This window comes from Pristis pectinata, chromosome 7 (genome assembly GCF_009764475.1).
Source record: "Pristis pectinata isolate sPriPec2 chromosome 7, sPriPec2.1.pri, whole genome shotgun sequence".
NCBI lineage: Eukaryota > Metazoa > Chordata > Chondrichthyes > Rhinopristiformes > Pristidae > Pristis > Pristis pectinata.
In genome coordinates this window covers 30434135-30456343 of record NC_067411.1, presented here as the reverse complement: position 1 = coordinate 30456343, position 22209 = coordinate 30434135, and the positions used below count along the sequence as shown (strand labels likewise).

General features: G+C 40.3%; 1 protein-coding gene across 2 annotated transcripts in view; it reads left to right on the top strand.

The window, feature by feature from the left end:
• The window catches only part of adgrl3.1 (adhesion G protein-coupled receptor L3.1), a 506938-nt gene that overhangs the window by 320144 nt on the left and 164585 nt on the right, over positions 1-22209 (top strand). The window lies entirely within an intron of this gene.

The window sequence follows — 22209 nt, the reverse complement described above, 5'->3', positions numbered from 1 at the left end:
CTGCCATATCTACCCATCTGTCCATGCTGCTCTTTAGACAGCAACACTTGAACATTCATTAGATAGCTCTTCTTCCAGTATCTTATCAGAAAATTGAAATAAGATATTTAAAATCAATGAAGCTACTCTAGAAGCTGCTTCACAGACAGAAGCAGATATTAATATAGATCAGAGATTGAAGCATGCTTGAATTACAGTTCATTTTTAAGGGGAAAGGGAGGAGAATAATGGATTTTGTCCCACATCCTGTCAATTGAAGAGCAATCTAGAGAAATGGTCAATTCCTGCTGATAGTCAAAATGAGTGCCTAAACTTCAATGAATTTGACAGCAGTCTTGGGTCAATCAAATTAACTTGAAACTTTATTGCAAAGACTTTCATCACATATTATCTAATTGATTCGTGGATATTGGGTAAGGTGATATCAACCTTGCTTAAATTGGATCTGCTTATGCCTTCATCTATCAATCCACTGTCAATGCCGCATACTATTAATTTTACCTTAAAACATTCTTATCAAAATTTAGAACAATGTGCATATTTCTTTCCATAATCCTGTTGAATAACCATTATTTGGAACTTGATTATATGTTTACATAAAAGCAAGTTGAAGTAAAAGGATTGTAGAATATATAATTTCTGCCTAAATCTGTTAGTATTTTTATTGTTTTCCAGGATTCTTATAACAAAAAATACAGACTGTAAGAAACACAAAGATGACCACTTGTATTATCAAGATTTGAAGAAAATATTGATATATGGGTCATGCGAGATATTTATCTCATTACAGCACCATCCCACTAGTTGAGGTGCTGTTAGTTCTGGGACAGGACTGATGGGCTATGCCATTTTTGTTTATCATTTTCTTCTGCAGTCTTAATGACAAGACAGTGAATGACTGACAATTGACTGCATCATTTATTGGGCAACCAGACTCATGCTATCTTAAATTGTGATTTATACATTTTAATCATGCTTAACATATTATTCATGCTTTTTTTCTGTTGGAGCACGGAAGTGGCATTTAGTCAAGTCAGTAAAGGTTAGAGACCTGCTAAAACTCATTCTATACCTCATTTCTAGTCATCTCTGTGTGAACACATTCTGAGAAGTCTATCTTGATCTCTCCTTATTTGTGAAATCCTACCATCAGGAAATTGACAATGCTAGTGACAGAGTCTCTGATGATCTGTGATAACGTTTTGTGAATGTGCAACCACTGAGTTCACATGTTTTACTCTTGGCATTGCACGGGCTCTATTTTTATTTTTGTCACCACAACCTGTTGGAGATGCCGAAGGGTAGTAGACAAGGAAGAAAGGAATCTGATCAATTAGCAGGTTGTAGGTGGTGTCTCTTCCAAGTCAATTTGCATTTCAGAACAAGCAGCTTAGAGCCCTGGTTGGAGATCAGATCTTGACACATGCTGGCTTAGAGTCAAAGGTTTACAAAGCTTGTGTGCTAAGATGAAACACTGATGCCGAAATGGTAGGAGACTGAGAGGGAAAATAAATTTTGATTTTGGTTGTAAACTGAAGGCATTCCTTGAGTGGTTAACTCCTGATCCACTGATGTGAGTTTGCTTTATGGAAAACAGTTGGATGATTTTAAACTAGTGTTTATGAAGTATTAACCAGTTTAAAAATTTGATTCTAAATTTCCTCAGAAATTGAAATCTGCAGATCATGTTCCCAAGTGTTTTTAATTTTGTCTAAAGGTACCTTATTCGTTCCTGATAATCTACTATAAACCTTAGATATTGAAGCATCATAAAAAGGTTTCAAATTAAAAATCATTATGTGCATTTCACTCTCTCCTTCAATTTAAAGTGGTCCATAGAGTTCATCCGTCCAAAGACAAATTATCACATTTCTATTTGGATATATCTCCGTATCGTGATAAATGCAATAACAGAGAGGCTTCTTTAATTCATATGTTTTGGTCATGTCCGAGTCTGGAAGAATACTGGATAGAGGTATTTCAAACCTTTTCTGTACTTTTTAAAATAAATTTTAAGCCAAATCCTTTAACTGCATTATTTAGGATTGTTGGAGAAAAAGATACAATTCTGGAGACTTCTGACTTACACATATTGGCCTTCATTTCTCTTATAGCCAGGAGGGCTGTATTGCTTAAATGGAAGGAAACTACTCCCCCCCCCCCCCCCCCCCCCACTCATGCTCAATGGTTACGGGATGTTATGTCATATTTAAATTTAGAGAAGATCTGTTGTTCTTTTTCTGGATCTATTCTGAACTTTCAAATATTATGGGGACCTTCTTTGAACTACTTTCAAAACCACTGATTTGGTGCTTATAGTACAGATATTGGCCAATATTACTATGTCTTTAGGATGTTACTAAACAGCTTTGGTTTTGGTAGTGGGGTTATATTTTTTATAATAAAATTATTCCAACTTATTAATACTAATTAGTTATCATTTTTGTTTATTCATTTGAAGCATTGTTATTTCTAGTGTGATTCAATACAATTTATTTTGTAACAATTTGTTTTTTTCCTTTGTTTCATGCACTTTGTACTTTTTATTTGGAATTAATAAAAATATTGAAAAAGAAACTAAACTAGTGTTTATGGTCACCACACCTCCCTCCCAATATCTGACATAATTTGTTCTTATTATACTCCAACAATTACATACAATAAATTGTGTGAACCAATCAGCATCCTCGGCATGTTCCACTTGTAGTCTTCGGTGCTGCATTGTTTTGATGATGTTGAGATCCTGTGGTGTAGCTCTACATGTACCAGCCTCACTCGGTTTGCTTTTGAGTGTGGAGGCTGGCAGGGTGACTAATTGTAGGACATCACATCCCAGCCAGATCGCAGATTTGGAGATACAAGAGTCTGCAGATGCTGAAATCTGGAGGAAAAAAAAACCAAACTGCTAGAGGAATCCAATAGATCAGGCAGCAGCTGTGGAGACAGGGATGGTGGACATTTTGGGTTGAAGCAGAATTCACACCTGGTCCTCCGTGAGGATTGAGGCCAGTTGCTCAGATGGAGTGAGATCAACAGTGGGAGCTGGGTTCTTGCTAGACTTTCTTGCTCATGGTTGCACTTGCTGAGCAACTGGTGTTCCTATTGAGATGAAATGACACCAAGAAAGTATAATTGGTACAGAAAGTGCACAGAGGATGCAGAAACCATGTTGCGTATCTCGCTTTTCTCCACACCCTTCCCATAGCACATCGATCATCAACTTCCACTTCTGAGTGTGGGATATATTCAAGAACATGTTACCAAGGTGTAATTAGATTTTACCTCAGAAAGGACACAGTTTAAATTGTATACCACGATTCAATACAGGTCCTCCCCAGATTACAGCATGGTTCCGTTCTTGATAACTGTTCATAACCCAAACTGTTTGTAAATCAGGAATGAACAAAAACAGTGTGTGGGAGATGATCACAGAAACAGCTGTGATGGGAGAGTGAGCAGGGGCGGGAAGAGCGACCGCCAGCCGGCCTCACTGACTTGGTGGGTGAGCGAGTCTGCTCAGCGCTCCCAGCTCTGCTCAGCTTGACCCAGCCCCCGATTGTTGTGGCTCAGGGATGAGGAGAGAAGGAATGTGGAAATGTTCCGTTCCCACATGGTGGAAGTTGCCTGCAGCCCTGCAGCAGCTGGCAAATCCATTGCCATCCATCCTGCTGGTCTCCCAAATGCTTGTTCATATGTGCAGGGTGTTCGTAAGGACCTATACATAGTATAATCTCTGATTCTCGTTAAACAACATATTTTCTGATATACCACAAGCAAAATAAGAGAAAACCTACTGTGATGTGGTGAGATAATGAAAGGAGAAATAATAAAGGCCTAATCTGGGGAAGTCATTGAGTAAGCCTCTTGAGATAAAACTCTTCCTTTTGAGTATTGTTTGGAGAGTTGTTACTGGGCTCTGTGGGCTTTGCAGACTGATTGGAAATGTTTAAATGCTGTGGACATGATTTGATCCAAGGCGTCTACATTCTCAGCTTGTCACCTTCATTTAACACGAACACATTCAGATGACCTGTCCTGAAATTAGTGGTAATGTATCATCTTATCTACTCTGAGTAGCCTGTGTTGATGTGCTTCCTCTGTTGTCTGTGGCCAGCTCCACTCTCTAGGTCCTGGTAACAGTCCAAGTGTCTCCAGCTATGATTTCCAACATGGAAGCCCAACCTTTTCTCTTGGAGCTACTTCTGATTGCATTATCTATCACACTTGTACATTCTGCTCAAATTCTTTTCCCATGAATAGTGACAAACAGAATGTTGTGGGCAGTTTGCCCCTTGCTTTGCATTTGGGCATTCTAATATGTGATATCCAGGAAGTGAAGAGAAATATCTGAGGCTTTCTGTTGGCAATTCGTTCGGTGTAACAGCTGAGCCCAAACCTGTGTTTGCACATGGAATTTTCAGCTCAAGTCACTAGAGAGCAGGAACCTTGGCTGGATTCATTATTTTTCATCAACTGCAGTCGGAGAGGTAGTTAGATAGTCAGTCTTTTTCCCAGGGTGGAAGGTCAAATACAGGAGGGGATAGATTTAAGTTGAGAGGCGGGGAAAGTTTAAAGGAGATTTACGAGGCTAATTTTTTAACACAGGGTGGTAGGTGTCTGGAACACACTTCTAGGGGAGGTGGTGGAGTGGATACAATAGCGATGTTTAAAAGGTATTTAGACAGGCACATGAACTGGCAAGGAATGGAGGGATATAGATCATGTTCAGGTAGATGCGCAGTTTAAATTGGTGTCATGTCAGCACAGACATGGTGGGCTGAAGGGCCTGTTCCTGTGCTATACTGTTGGATGTTCTAGGCCAGGTATTGTCCAATTGCCATCCTCCCTGAAGTCCATAACTCGGTCTGAGGCCCAAGAGGATACAGTATGACACCTTCCCGGTACCTGCATTAACTTGCTGCTTTTTACAAGTATGTGTCTTTCTTTAGACCTCAAGATGAGCAGGTTATTCTTTGTAGATGTTCCTGTAAGTTGTCCGTTTCCATAATTGAAAATGTTGCTCCTTTTCCATATTGCTGTGTATATTGAGTTTGATCTTTTTGTACTAATGGCAGGCTGCATTTTTGGAATTGTATGCAGATGCATATGTGGAAATGAGATTGACTAATAATACAGGAAACACTTGATTGTACTGTTTTAAGATTATACACCAACAAGATAATTAGATATAATGAAGCAAAGCATCTATTTGAGGTATTATCACTGCATTATTTATTATAATTGCCATTTTAGAGTTAATCATTATTGTGCTTGATTAGCCATTAAATACTTTTGCGATGGGAAGATTAAGAGTTTCTGGAGTAAACTTTTAGATTAGACATTTATTACAATGACTGTCTCTGAATATATAATGCCTTTGCATAAGTTTGTCAAGGATGCATTTGATCTGAATTGTTGTCTAATTATTACTAGTATCTTTTAAACTTTCTACAAGATCTTTAATTAGCACAGATAAATGACACACAAAGTATACATTTGAATTCAGGCTACTTGGATTGTTTTTCTGAAATCATAAATTCTCTTTGATATTTATATGGCAATGAGTGCAATGATAAGTATGGCCACTCTTTGCTTTTCCTTGAAAGTGTGATGGTAAGGATTCCTCACCATAGTCAACAGGCATATATTTGATCTTCGGCATTCTGCACTGTAACAGAGGGATTGCAGAGATCATGCCTTCAACTTCATCACATACTGAGAAGTGGGGGACAAAAGACTTGTAGTTACGAAGGAAAGAATATCCAAAAGTATTTCAATTGATGAATTTATTTTGAAGTGGAATGGCAGTCATTGTATGAATTGTGAGCTCCAACAAGCCATTAATGAGACTAACTGTCAGACAAATGAGAAAGGAATATTGGCCTATCTGGAAAAAAATTGGCTTTTGAAGAGAAATGTGGTTCCCTTTTATGTTCAGTTGGTAAGCTATGTGGGCCTTGATTTAATAAGTGAGGGTACCAGAACTGTGGAATTGGCCATGTACAAGTACTCACATTCTAAATATTTTCAAATTCATTCACATAATATGACCTCGTCGTCACAGTCATCCTCAGTTTTCCTGAGAATGTGACCATCGATTGTTTCCTTTAACATCTGTGGTCTGTGTGGTACTTGGGGTTCAGACAGTTTAAGGAATCCGAGCAACGGCTTCAAGGTGAAAGTGCTTTCATCGAGTGAAATGAATACTTAACCAAATGCATGGATATTGTGACTCCCGAAATATAGACAGAAAATACTCACTAAGTCAGGCAGCTCATTTGGAGAAAGATAAGGGGGAGTTAAGCCTTCATGTCAATTGCTTTCTGTGATTGAACCTCAATAAATCTTACAGTTGGATCATCACTCCTGTTATTTTATAATAAATGTCCATGTTGTTCAATTGAATAATCAGTGATGGTAATCTTTGAAAGATTGAACAAACAACATGAAAAAAATACATAAATCCACCACCTCGTGTGTAACAAACAATGTTTTTGTAAAGTAGCTCTCTGGTGACCCTTAGAATGATACTGTTATTATTAAATTATTATTGTCACATACTGAAGTGCAGTGAAAAACTTTATTTTGCATGCCATCCATACAGATCATTTCATCGCATCAGTGCATTGAGGTAGTACAAGGGAAAGCAATAACAGAATGCAGAATAAAGTGTTACAGTTACAGAGAAAGTGCAGGCAGACACTAAGGTGCAAGGCCATAACGAGGTAGATTGTGAGGTCAAGATTCCATCTTATCATACGAAGGTCGTATAACAGCGGGATAGAAGCTGTCCTTGAGCCTGGTGTTACGTGCTTTCAGGCTTTTGTATCTTCTGCCTGATGTGGGGGGAGAAAAGAGAATGTCTGGGGTGGGAGGGGTCTTTGATTACGCTGGCTGCTTTACCGAGGCAGCGAGAAGTGTAGACAGAGTCCATGGAAGGGAGGCTGGTTTCTGTGATGTGCTGATCTGTGTCCACAACTCTCTGCAATTTCTTACAGTCTTGGGCAGAGCAGTTGCCATACCAAGCCATGATGTATCTGGATAGGAAAAACTGTGGGCCCCAGCTGATGGAAAGATAGATTTGGCTCCTATTGATAACCATCCAGATTGGTAGAAAAGAGTTGAGTCATCTGCAATAATCAAAGGAACATTATAAAATCCATGATGAGTGATGTTGAAATGTTTAAATTGTAATTCTATGGTTGAGTGTATTTAAATAACAGAATGGATTTGTTTTCCCATATCATAAACGTTGAGCTTTATAACTCCCTCAGCAAATTTTGGCTATTTTCAGGGAACGTACTTTCCTCTTGCCTTATCGGGGATGTGCTTTTCTCTTGCCTCATCCTGTAGAAGATGAGAGTTATACAGCAATAGATTAGATGAAACAGCAACTTGAATTTACATAGCACCTTTTAAATAGTAAATGTTTTCAGATGTTGCACAGGAATCAAGCTAAAAGTGTGTTCATGTGCAAAGACCATCTTTTTTTTCCTCTCTCTATTTTGTAAACAAAGGTAATTAAGGTTAGCAGTACACTGGGTTTAACACTTAATTTTCCTACAGGGGCCTAATTCTTATCGGGTTGGGAAAAGTAATGGCGATAATTATCATGTCCCAAATCAAATAGATTTGAGTATTCATTTATTTTGCTCAGTATAGTAAATAGAATGAAGTGCCAATTCTCTTTATTGTCTATTAATCATATTTTTTAAAATAAATACTTTGGGCATAGAAATCCTTAGGTAGCATAGAAGTTGCAATAAAAATTTTAGTTGTTTTGTGTGTAGCTGTCTACCAAGAATGTTGTATTGTGAATGAGATCAGGGCATCCAAGAACGGAAATGAGCTTCAACTGCCTTGTAAAGACCTTGCTTCTGTTTGACTGGCCTGTACCAATCCTCAGGCCACTGCTGTGTAAATTGATTCTGCGCAACCAATATCACAGCGTGCATTGAACACTACTTAAAGTCACAGTACAAGGCTGGTGATCTCCATGCACATATACGTAGCAGAAGCACAGAGAAACTGGGAAAAAATATTGGTTACGTCAAGGTCTTTTCATCAAACTTAGTGATACAGAATGCACACACACACACGATGCTCTGCAATTGAGTTTCTAACCCTTGATATCTCTACCTGTCATTAGCTTAAGTGCATGATTTTAATCACCATTTCTGTTTTTTCTCCGAAGGTTTTAATGTTTAAAGGCATGCAGTCTCATTTCATAAGCATGTAGTGAGGGTACACCTAAAAATATTTTGTTTTTAGTCTCAGCAAATTGTAATTTATTTAATGGTATTACCGTTATATTTCAAAATGTTCTTTTAGTTCCTTTTTCCCTATCCTTCTAAATCTCATCCTTGTTTGGCTATCTTCAAACTCATTGGCATGTTTGGCTGTTAGCTTAAGCTTCCAGGCATGTGAAATACTTTAGATTGCAATCAGGATAATGATGGATTATTGTTAAAGTTTACTTTTTTTTGCTGTCCTGCCATTTAATCACATGCAGTCTGGGATGGATTTGGGAATGAAAGTGCAAACATGGCTTTTTTGCTTTTGAAGCAAAAAATGCTCGAACTCCAGGATACTTCAGTGTTTTCCTTATAATCTACACTAAACATTTTGCAAGCAAATAGCTTTACAGTCTTATCTATCATTTATAAGTTCAGCTTTCAGTACCTTTTTGCATTAGGTGCTTCGATAAAAGTACTCGGGTGTTAATGACAGTGGACATCAAATGAGGAATGAAATATATGTCAATGTGTGAACTTACCATGTGATGTTGGCAATGACCTCATTCATTCAACTATTCGGACAGTCAACCTTGTGTAGTTTTATTGATTCTCTTTCAATGAGGTGCTTGTTATTTTCTTCCATTGTGAAAATCCTAAGTTGTACCTATTCCACATCCACATTATTATCACTTTTACTGAGCTCTTCTCCAATTCAAAAGATGCAAGAACGTGAATTTCTTGCATTTATCTCATTCATGGGGAATTAAATGTTTGTGGATAGGTGAAATGGAAGCAGAGTAGAAACAAAAGACTGCAGATGCTGGAATCTGGAGCAACTAACTACTGGAGGAAGTCAGTGGGCCAGCAGCATGTGCGGGAGGAAAGGAATTGCCAATGTTTCAGGTCAAAACCCTGTATCAAGACTCAGAGCAGGAAGCAGAGTAGCCCTGAAAGTAAAAGATGCGATAAAGATGTTAAAAAGAAAAGTTGTAATTTAAGTTTTTATCCCGTTCTAAATTTTCTGTATTATCCTTTATTCTGGAGACTTCAGACAGCTCCTGCCAATGTTTTTTTGTTACTCTCTCTTCTCCTCCCTCCCATAAGGCAGAGCATAGAAAAGCTTGTGAACACATCACCAGACTCAAAGACAGATTTTATCCCATGTTATGAGCCTCTTAAACAGACCTTTTATATGCTAAAGATGAACTCTTGATCTCTCAATCTGCATCACCATGGTCCTTGTACTTTATTTGTCTACCTGCACTGCACTTTCCCTGTAACTGTAACACTATGTTCTGCATTCTGTTTTTTTTTCCCCTTTTATATTACCTTGATGTACTTATGTATGAAATGATCTGTCTGGATGGCACGCAAACAAAAGTTTTTCCACTGTATCTTGGTTCATATGACAATAATAGACTAATACCACTTGCTGCGAATGGTATTGGTTTACACAGCAAGTGGTATTGGTTTATTATTGTCATATGAACCGAGATACAGTGGAAAAACTTTTGTTTGCGTGCCAAGTTGATTGGAAGGGGACCCTAGCAGGGATGACGGTAGAGCAGCAATGGCAGGAGTTTCTGGGAGTAATTTGGAAGATGCAGGATCAGTTCATCCCAAAGAAGAAGAGGCATCCTAAAGGGAGGATGAGGCAACCGTGGCTGACAAGGGAAGTCAAAGACAGCATAAAAGCAAAAGAGAGGGCATACAATATTGCAAAAAATAGTGAGAAGCTTTTAAAAACCAACAGAAGGCAACTAAAAAAAGCAATAAGGGGAGGAAAAAATGAAATATAAAGGTAAGCTAGCCAATAATATAAAAGAGGATACCAAAAGTTTTTTCAGATATATAAAGAGTAAAAGAGAGGCAAGAGTGGAGAGGTAGTAATGGTGAACAAAGAAATGGCGGATGAACTGAATAAGTATTTTGCATCAGTCTTCACTGTGGAAGACACCAACTACGTGCCAGAAATTCAAGAGAATCTGGTGCAGAAGTGAATGTAGATGCTATTACTAAGGAGAAGGTGCTTGGGAAGCTGAAAGGTCTGAAGGTGGATAAATAACCTCTGCCATCTCGACTATACCCCAGGGTTCTGAAAGAGGTAGCAGAAGAGATCATGGAGGCATTGGTAGTGATCTTTCAAGAATCACAAGATTCAGGAATGGTTCCAGAGGACTGGAAAATTGCAAATGTCACTCCACTCTTTAAGAAGGGAGGGAGGCAAAAGACAGGAAATTATAGGCCAGATAGCCTTGATTTCAGTGGTTGGTAAGATGTTAAAGTCCGTCATTAAGGATGAGGTTAAGGGTGATAAAATAGGCCGAAGTCAGCATGGTTTCTTTAAATCTTGCCTGACAAATCTGTTAGAATTCTTTGAGGAAGTAACAGGCAGGATAGACAAAGGGAAGTCAGTGGATGTTGTTTACTTGCATTTTCAGAAGGCCTTTGATAAGGTGCTGCACATGGGGCTGCTAAACAAGATAGGAGCCCATGGTATTACAGGAAAGGTACTAGCATGGATAGAAGATTGGCTGACTGGCAGAAGGCAAGGAGTGGGAATAACGGGGGCCTTTTCTGGTTGGCTGCCGGTGACTATTGGTGTTCTGCAGGGGTTGGTGTTGGGTCCACTACTTTTCACATTATATGTTAATGATCTGGATGACTGAATGAATGGCTTTGTGGCCAAGTTTGCAGATGATACAAAGATAGGTGGAGGTCAGGTAGTGTTGAGGAAGCAGGGAATCTGCACAAGGACTTGGACAGGTTGGGAGAATGGGTAAAGAAGTAAGATATAAGATATCTTTATTAGTCACATGTACATCAAAACACACAGTGAAATGCATCTTTTGCATTACTGAGAATGTGCTGGGGGCAGCCCACTAGTGTCGCCACGCTTCTGGCGCCAACGTAGCATGCCCACAACTCCTAACCCCTATGTCTTTGCATTATGAGAGCACCCGGAGGAAACCCACACAGTCATGCAAGGAGAACGTACAAACTCCTTACAGACAGCGGTAGGAATTGAACCCGGGTCGCTGGCGCTGTAATAGTGTTACACTAACCGCTACACTACCGTGCAGATGGAATACAGCGTAGGGAAGTGTATGGTTATGCACTTTGGAAGAAGGAACAAAGGCGTAGACTATTTTATAAACAGGGAGAGAATTCAGAAATCAGAGGTGCAAAGGGACTTGGAAGTCCTAGTGCAGGATTCCCTAAATGTTAACTTGAAGGTCAAGTTGGTAGTAAAGAAGGCAAGTGCAATGTTAGCATTCATTTCGAGAGGACTAGAATATAAAAGCAAGGATATAATGCTGAGGCTTTATAAGGCGTTGATCAGACTGCATTTGAAGTATTGTGAGTGGTTTTGAGCCCCATATCTAAGGAAGGATGTCCTGGCATTGGAGAAGGGTCCAGAGTAGGTTTACAAGAATGATTCTGGGAATGAAAGGATTAACATATGAGGAGAGTTTGATGGCTCTGGGCCTCTGCTTGCTGGCGTTTAGAAGAATGAGGAGGGATCTCATTGAAATCTATCAAATATTGAAAGGCCTGGATAGAGTGGACATGGAGAGGATATGTCCAGTAGTGGGAGAGTCTAAGACCAGAGGGCACAGCCTCAGAGGAGAAGGACATCCCTTTAGAACAGAGATAAGGAGGAATTTCTTAAGGCAGAAGGTGGTGAATCTGTGGAATTCATTGCCACAGATGACTGTGGAGGCCAAGTCATTGGGTATATTTAAAGCAGAGGTTGATAGGTTCTTGACTAATTGGCTGCTGTAAATTCCTCCAAGTGTGGAAAGGTGTGGTAGAGTCTGCAGGGGTTTGATGGGGTTGTGGGGAGAACAGGGTACAGGGAATATTTGTGGGGGGATGGGTTTGCTCTGTGAGCTGACATAGACTCGATGGACTGAATGGCCTCCTCCTATGCCGTAAGAAAATAAATATGAAACGCAAGGCAATTTCCAGTGTTTGAAGTGTGCCTCAACCACTGTACTTCAGTTTGATTGTGGGCAGCTTGGACTTGAACTCTGTTTTCTCTTGGTGTACCTTTCAGTTCTCCATCCTGGTCAATTTCCTGCCACCACCATCACATTGGGTGTTGTATCCTCCAAAACCCTTGATAACATTTGGTTTCATGCTCAGCCAAATGTGAGGTGTTACACTTTGGGAGATCAGATGTAAAGGGTCAGTACACTGTAAATGGCAAGACCCTTGACAGACCCTTAACCCTCTACAGAGGGATATTGGGGTCCAAGTCCATAGCTCTCTGATAGTGGCCGGACAGGTTAATAGGATGGTAAAAAATGGCATATGGTATGCTTGCCTTTATTAGTCGAGGCATTGAGTTCAAGAGTTGGGAAGTTACGTTGCAACTTTATAAAACTCTGATTAGGCTGCAACTGGAGTATTGCATTCAGCTCTGGTTGCCCCATTACAGGAAGGATGTGGAGACTTTGGAGAGGATGCAGAAGAGGTTCACCAGGATGCTGTGCCATCAGCAGAGGTTGGACAAACTTGGGTTGTTTTCTCTGGAGTGGCGGAGGCTGAGGGGAGACCTGATAGACGTTTATAAGATTATGAGAGACATAGACAGAGTAGACAGCTGCTATCTTTTTCCCAGGGTTGAAGTGCCTAATACTAGAGGGCATGCATTTAAGGTGAGAGGGGGTAAGTTCAAAGGAGATGTGAGGGGCAAGTTTTTTTTTACACAGAGCGGTGGGTGCCTGGAATGCCCTGCCACAAGTTATAGTCGAGGCAAATACAATAGAGTTGTTTATGAGGCTCTTAGATAGGCATATGAATATTCAAGTTCAAGTTACTTTATTGTCATTCATCCATGCTATAAAAACACATGTCATTTCCCCCAGACTCTCACAACAGAGGACATACATAGAACAGAAGACATACAATAAACACAAACAAAAAATAAAAAAAAAATTGTGCAAATACAAATAGTGCAAAAAGACAGTATATACAAAATACAAATTTAGTGCAAAATCGATTTGGACGAAGAGAAATACAAGCTCAGTGTGTTGTACTAATTGTATAAACATGTTCGGCAGCAGCCAAAGTTCTTATACGCCGTTGTGCAAACCAGAGCTTTTGACGCGGCATTTGTCCACCAGGGTATTCAGGAGCCTGACAACCTGGGGGAAGAAGCTGTTGTGCAATCTAGTAGTTCTGGCCCAGATGCTCCGGTACCGCTTGCCAGACAGCAGTGGGACAAATAGGTCGTGGGAGGAATGAGAAGGGTCGTCTATAATTCTGTAAACCTTATGTGTGCGTCCTGTATTGTAAATATCCGAGATGGAGGAAAGAGGTACTCCAATGATCTTTCTCACTGTACTAGCAATTCTCTGCAAAGACTTACGGTCAGAGATGTTACAGTTGCCATACCAGGCAGAGATGCAGCTAGTCAGGACACTCTCAGTGGTACCCCTGTAGAATGTGGTGAGGGTGGGGGAGGGCAGGTGTGCTCTTTTCAGCCACCGTAAAAAGTGGAGACGCTGCTGTGCCTTCTTGGCGAGGAAAGAGATGTTAGTTGACCAGGACAGGTCGTCTGCTATATGTATTCCCAAGAACTTATATCAGCTGACTCTCCGTACATTGATGCACAGTGGTATGTGGTCAGCCTGAGCCTTTCTAAAATCCACAATCATCTCTCTCGTTTCGTCCACGTTCAAGGAGAGATTGTTGACTGAGCGCCGATCCGCCAGCCTCGCCACCTCCTCTCTGTAAGCTGTTTCATCGTTCCTGCTGATGAGGCCCACCACTGTTGTATCATTAGCAAACTTGATGATATGGTTGGAGTTTGAGTTGGCAGAACAGTCATGGGTCAGCAGCGTGAACAGCAGTGGACTGAGCACACAGCCCTGGGGGGCTCCAGTGCTCAGCCTGGTGATTTTTGAGATGGTATTTCCAATACGAATTGACTGTGGCCTTTCAGAGAGGAAGTCCAGAATCCAGTTGCAGGTGGAGGTGCTAAGGCCCAGTAGGTGTAGCTTCCTTATGAGGTTCTATGGGATGATAGTGTTAAAGGCGGAGCTGAAGTCTATGAAGAGCATTCTAACATAAGTGTCCTTTTGATCTAGGTGAGACAAAGCCAGGTAGAGGGCAAAGGACACTGCATCTTCGGTTGACTGATTGGGGCGGTATGCAAACTGAAGGGGGTCCAGTAAGGGAGGAAGAATGGATTTGATGTGTTGCAAGACTAACCTCTCGAAGCACTTCATGATGACTGAAGTCAGTGCCACGGGGCCGTAGTCATTTAAACAGGTTACAGGTGTCTTTTTAGGCACTGGTATAATGGTGGTAGATTTAAAACATACAGGGACAACTGCTTGGCTCAAAAAGACGTTAAAGATGTTGGTGAATGCATCTGCCCGCTGGTCTGCACAGTCCCTGAGCACACGAGCCAGGTATGTTATCAGGTCCCACTGATTTCCGAGGGTCAACCCTGGATAATATCTTCCTCACACTAGCTGAGGACAGACAAAGTACCTGGTCATTGAGCGGTGGAGGTGTCTTGCTCGCAGGTTCGTTGTTAAGTGCATCAAACCAAGCATAAAAGTCGTTCAGTGCATCTGGGAGGGAGGCATCATTGTCGCAAGTGCGAGGTGGGGGCTTGTAGTCTGTGATGGCCCGGATGCCCTGCCACAGACGTCTTGTGTCCTTGGTATCAGGGAAGTAGCCCTGGAGCTTCTGGACATAACTCCTCTTTGTCTCCCTGATGCCACGGGACAGGTTGGCCCTTGCTGTCCTGAGGGCTGCCACATCACCTGACCTGAAGGCAGTGTCTCATGTTTTCAACAGTTGATGTATCTCTGCTGTCAGCCATGGCTTCTGGTTGGCACGTGTGGTGATGGTTTTGGTGACAGTGACATCGTCAATGCACTTGTTGATATAGCCAGTCACCGCAGCTGCATACTCCTCTAAACATGTTTCCCTAAACATACTCCAGTCTGTGTTTTCAAAGCAGTCCTGTAAGGCTGACATTGCATTCACAGACCATAATCTTATCTGCTTTCAAGAGGGTTTATAGCGTCTAAGGAGTGGTTTGTATGTCAGAACCAGCACAACAGAGACGTGGTCTGAGTAGCCAAAGTGGGGGCAGGGGACAGCTCTGTATGCATTCTTGATATTTGTGAATACCAAATCCAATGTATTCACTCCCCGGGTTGCAAAGTTAACATGTTGGAAAAATTTTGGAAGCACCGATTTTAAGTTAGCATGGTTAAAATCTCCAGCGACAATAAAACAGCCGTCGGGGTGAGCCGTTTGAAGTTCGCTTATCGCTCTGTAAAGTTCACGCAGTGTTTCCCTGGTATGAACACCTGGGGGGATGTACACAGCCGCAATAACGATGGCTGTGAACTCCCTCGGCAGATAGCATGGCTGGCATTTAACTATAGAAACTCCATTAGCGGTGAACAGTGGTTCGAGATCAACACAGCGTTATTGCACCATTCGTTGTTTATATAAACACACAAACCACCTCCGTGGGTCTTACCGGACACTGATGCTACCCTATCTGCTCGGAAGGAGGTCAGCCCATCCAGCTGAATAGCAGCATCGGGAATGTTGTTATGGAGCCACGTTTCCGTAAAAATAAAAATGCGGCAGTTTTTCATCTCCCGGCGGACTGCCCTTCATAATCGAATGCAGTCCAACTTATTTTCCAGAGAGCGAACATTGGCACGCAACATCGACGGGAGCGCTGGTCTGACAGGGCGAGCCTTTAGCCTGAGATAGATTCCGCTCTGCTTCCCCCGCTTCTGTTTCCTCTCACGCTGCCTATGGTGTCTCCTCACTGGGGCAGCCGAGGTGAGCAGCACGTTGGTGGGGTCAAGTTCAGGTCTGCACAACAAGCCAACGTTACTCATCTCTGCCGCCGGTGTCCAGACAGAGTAAAGTAATGGTTTGCTGCCAATGTCCAACAGTGTCTGTCGGTTGTATGAGTAATTCCGTACTTTCCAAGTAATCTCTTGTAGTTTGTCATTGTTGAAAACATCAGGAATGACACTAACACTAACATTTAAACAGTTGTGTGAGTCGGACTAATACACTGCTGCATCTAAGTGTGCCGCCATCTTAAATGTACAGGAAATGGAGGGATATGGACATTGTGCAGGCAGAAGGGATTAGTTTAGTTAGGCACTTAATTACTAGTTTAATTAGTTTGGCACAACATCGTGGGCTGAAGGGCCTGTCCCTGTGCTGTACTGTTCCATGTTCATCTTCTCTAATTTATCAACATTCACTGCTACAATGTTGTGGCGTGCCCTCTCACTTTTCTGTGTGTGAGAAACTCCAATCAATTAAACAAGCTTTTAATGCAGTTGGAAGTCATTGTATATTGTGATCTCACATGAGTTGTTCTGTTGATTAGATCTGATAGGCTTTTCTCAGTCAGTGTGGGTGTTGGGTTTAGTGCTGATAGTAAAATAATGAAAAAATGTTGCCTCATCATCTGAGTGAGTTACTATTTTCTACTTCCACTCCCATGAAATAATACTTTGTTCAGGCAGCAAAATTATCACCCATGCCTTCAGAACGTATAACATTTACCCACAGCACCTCATAAGAGCAGCTATTAATAAAATAATGTGGGACACTGGTGGAGCTTTCAGAGTCTGCTTTCAGCATTGAGAACATGACATATTCATGTTTCTGAATATTGTAAAAAGCAAGTAATCTCTTCGTCATAGTTTAGTCTGAAGAGATTCATTAATAAAACATATTCCTTTGCTGAATGTGGCCCATAATCTTCACTTTGTAGATTTATTAAACTCTGCTGAATGATCTGGAGCTGCTCGGGAAGAAGAGTTCATTTTGACAAGAAGGTGTTATTTTGTGAAAATGAGCAGCTTAAAGTTCATTTGCTTCTCTCCTCATTTCTTGACAGCATGTAAATTGCTTCTGTTTTTTCTTATTTCTCTTTTACGTGTCTATGTACTCTTGTGTGCCAGAATATTTCACACTTCTACTGATTGCATTGAACAATCAAAACCTGTGGAAACGCAGACAGAAGTTAAACACATTGTTTTGATTTTTTTTCTTTGCTAAACACTGTATTGATGGATTAAAGTAGCACGAAAAGGTTCTCCAAATGCAGGGTCTCAACCTGAAACATCAACCATCCCTTTCCCTCCACAGATGCTGCTCAACCCACTGAGTTCCTCCAGCAGTTTATTTTTTGGAATACAAAAGGGTTTATTGAAGAACAGAAGAGTAATATTTTTGACAATTCACAGGCGAATTTTAATAGAGGGCTTGAATTCTTGAACATTTATTTTGTTTTATCAAGAATTGGACGGCTTATTATTATTAAATAATAAAAACAATAGACTAATCCATCTGCTTTCGGTTTGTACGATAAGTTGCAGCTTAATCAATAATGATGGAAAATAGTTGCATTCGCAGAGTTTTTCATTCCCCCACACTACTCCTTAGTTATTCTTCCACCTCACCAGCTAGACTATCCCACCACGTTTCCACAAACAATTGAAATTAGTTCATAGGCTCAGTACAGTATCTGTGCTTTAAAGCAGCATTCTTAAAGCAATATGTATGGTTAGTATTATAAAGTGGCTCCCCAGGTTACAAATGACCTGACCTACAAAAATCCAACTCAAATTCTCCAATACATTTTAAAGCGTTTTTCAAGCTAGTAATAATAATCAGAAAATGTTTCATGGTATTCCTTAATGACTGGATACAGTATATATTCCATTAGTTCAATTATGAGTGGCTTTAGGGTGAATATTCAATGAAATGGGAGAATTATAGTCTGTATGTATGTGATATGATGTGGGTAGCTATAGATAAAGGACTTTTGTGACCGACAGAGAAATCAGCTTACAGACAGGTCTCAGGAATGGAACTCTTATGAGGCCTGGGAATAGCCTGTAAAATATTTGTCAGTAGAGTTTATCTGTGTGAATTTTTGTTAAGACATATATTTTTTGAGTAGGACTTTTTCCTGCCCAGTTATTCTCAGTTCAAAAAAACAGTTTAATCCTGGATATATCTTGTATTTTTTATTCTTGGATTAATGGGCCACCTGAGTTGAATTTATCATCAAGTATGAATGACTGTTTTGAGGCGAGTAGAAATCTCTTTGGTAATTGCATCAATGTCATAATTATGTGTGGGGAAGAAGTAACTTATAGGGACACAAAAAATTTGAGCAAGGATCTGCCTGTTGGTCCAGCTTGTCTTTCCCACACAATGTTGATTGCAGCACCATGGAGGAACACCACCTCAACTTCCCTCCATCTTTACCTCTTCCCCATCCACAGTCATGTGATTTCCTGAGAAGGAGAAAAACCCAGGAAAATAATTTAGGGAAATTCCTATCTGGGGCCCTCAAGTGATCAAAGCCACTCCAGAAGATCACATGGCCAAGAGTTAGCTATATACAAATTTTCTGCTCGGTTTAAACCCTGCTCCATTCCAGGTTCCCCTCGAGAGTTTACGGTGAGGAAGAAAGATTTCTACTTTTCACAATCTCAAAATCCCCCAAAGAGTTTTCACAAACAATGAAGTACTTATTAAGTGTTGTTGCTGCTGTAGATACACAGGACAGTTTGCAAACATCAAATCTCCCACAAGCAGCAATATGAAAATGACCACACAGTAGTGCTGATGATAGAATAGATATGGGACAGCATGTGCAGTCTCTTGTGTCTCCATGGGATAGTTATTGTCCAGGGCAATAATGCCAATAGTTTCTCAAAAGAATGCCATTTAATCTTTGACATCATGTTTAATTTCCCATTGAAGAAGAAAGCAAGTCCAACTGTGCAGAACTCCCTCAAAATTGCACCGAAGGTCAGTTTGGATTTTGAGAAAATCTTTGCAAGGAGACTTGTACAAAACAACTTGATGGTTCACTGATGACAGGGCTACAAATTGATCTTCACCAGGAAATGGTTTCACTAACAATGGTGAGTGGAAACCACCCGTCTCACACCATCCAAAGCTGACTGCTTCTGAGCAAGTGTGTCCAATCATCACTTCTACCGTAGTATTTTAATTACATTCTCATTATCTCTTAAGAAACTACTACAGATTGAGAGGATATGAAAGAATTGTCCCTACGTTTAGTGAACCAAACCTTCTCTTTAATAATGTTTCCCAATGAAGCATGAAAAGCTTGTAATTTCTCTCGATAGTGCCTTATGTTGAACTCTTTCTCTATCAATTGACTTTAACCTATCCCTTTATTAAATTCCTGATTTATTTGGTTGATTTTTAATATCTGCCACCATTATGGTTATTTGCTGGGACAGAATTTGTTTAGGAAAATTATTTTTTTGTGAAGAAAACGTTTGTAATAAGGTTTACAATGTTCCTAACTGTTTTTGCCCCTGGAGCAATGAAATGACAGCAGCTTAATGTTGAACCATTGATAGGGGCTTTCAGATGAGATATCAGGCTTAATCTTCTGTGAAATTTCACAAATCCCACTGCTCATAGAAATAGTTAGGTTTGGAAAAGAGCATTGAAACCCTGTCAATGTTAGAGCCACTGCCTTAAGACTCCAGTGATTCAGATTCAATCCTGACCTCCAGCACTGTCTGCATGGAGTTTGCACATTCTCCCCGTGACCATGTGGGTTTCCCACAGGTGCTCTAGTTTCCTCCCACATCCCATAATTGTGCAGGTTGGTAGATTAATTCACTGCTGTAAATTTCCACTGGTGTTGGTAGAATTTGGGGGGAGTTGATAGGAATGTGGGGAGAATATAGGGCAGGATTAGTGTAAAAACAAAATGGGCAGTTGATAGAACACACTCTGTGGGTTGAAGGGCCTGTTCCCATGCTTTCTCTCACTATAACTACAAATTATAGCAGGAAAAAAACTGTGAACTCCAGTTATGCCCTTCCATCTCCAAGTCCTACTGATGGAAAATAGTGTGAAGAACAGATCGAGTGCTAAATGTTTTGTGCTCCCAGGCCTTGGTGCCACAGTCTGACTAACTCTACTTGCTTATATACATATGGCTCACATCGTTCAGTCGCCATGCTGTTGTGGAGCCAACTAACTGAAGTGACATCCTGGTGTGCATTGCATGCCTTTGTCGCTCCCCACGTCTATGCTCCTCCGTGTCTCAGTGCTTCAGATGCGTAAAGGATTTGGAAAGAAAATTTCCAACTTCTCGGAACTTGCAGTAAATCCACTATTTGTGATATTGAATTGAATGCAGCACATAAAAATGTTGCTTCTTGTGATCCCAGTTCCAGGCTGCTGTGTTATAATTATCAGTTTCAAGTAGAAAGGAAGTGCATTTATAACTTTTAACAATGGAAGTTTGTACACAATGTATTTCCTCCTGTCAAATGTTTTGTATCCTTATTTGATTCTGCTGTTAGAGAAAGGCAATCTCAATCGCTTTTATTTGTTGTACGTTAGATTTAATTATCAAGGATTGAAATATTTAGCAAAAAGTAATGTATGATTTGGACCGAAACATCCAATAATCTTTGTGAGGGAGGAGTGTGGGGTTTTCTCTTGCATTCTCAACTTCACACATCCAGTAGCCAACAGGAATTTTAAAACAGATTTTACAACAGTTATATTGCAGGACTGTCCGAACGCAAGTTCTCTGAAGCACAAGAGATAAGTTAGATATAGTTTGAAAACCATCGTTTAGTACTCCAATCCTGAGTTTAGTTCTTGGTCTCTTAGAAATAGAGAATTAGAACCAAGTGTGCTGAAAAGAAACCTTTTACAGCCAGAACCATTTCTACCCAATAAAGCTGTTTTTAACATTTGTCTTGTTGGAAGTTTTTTTTTCCAGTCATGTGTGATGAGTTGTTTCTATAATGGTCAAATAACTCCTTGTATTTTTATAATATTCTCCCCCCTATTGTTCCCCACCTCCAGCCCAGATCTTTAACCACAGTTAAAAATAAAAATAAGCTGTGATGAAGTGGTCTATGGGTTACTCCTTGTTTGCAACCTGGACCTCTCCCTGGGTCAAACAGTCCCTGACCACTTAGCCAGCTGTGTTGGTCTGCACTAATTGAAATTGAATTGAAATGTTCAGCGATGCGTTGCTTTAAACTCTTAAACCTGCTGTGGAGAAGTCATTGCTTGGCATCTCATTCTCAGGTTTGGCAGACGGTTGTCCATTGAGATGTGCTAAAATGGTCAAAACTGATGTGCAATAGTTATTAGCCAGGCAGATGGGAGATGGCTTGTGACTTGCGCTAGATTGGCTTTGTCAGTTGAGTTAAGTTGGTGGTGGAACATCAAACTTTACTTTGTGTATTGTACTCATTATCCAACTGGTGTTCTTAAGCTGTCCTGTGAATATATTTTCAGAAACATCTTTTTGAACATCTTTTTAAATGTTTTGTTATTTCTCTCCAGGTTTTACAAAATAATTAAATCCGACATTTTCCAGTTACTGAATAATTTTCCCCGGCTGGCCACTCCTCTCACTTTTAATGTGTTTTTACAGTAATGTCATTGCTGGTGAAGGCCATTAATCTATTCTCTTTTCTCCTTCATTTCTTTCTTCCCTCTCCCAATGCCTAAATAGAAGTGGAACAGAAAGGTAATACAAAACTTAGAAATTACACATTTATGATCACCGTTGTGCACTTACCTTATTAACATGTTGTATGCAACTATTTTGCTCTTATTTCTGTTGTGTAGATGTTAACCAAGTTTAGATGCACCATGTTCCATTCTGCTGCTTGCTAACAGGACATATTGCAACATACACATTTTGTACTTTGTTAGAAGGGATCAGACCATTAAAGGTTTAACTGTTTCCTCCTTTATTTCCTTCCCATAGCATGCTTCTTTCGTTTTGATTTAATCTTCGTATCCATTTAGTGAAAGCTGCTGTTTAAATATTTTCTTAAACTGTTTAATCTTGAAGCAATTCAGTTAATGTTTATAATGAACTGACAGTTGAAATAAGTGAAATTCCCCAAGCCCTTGCTCTCAT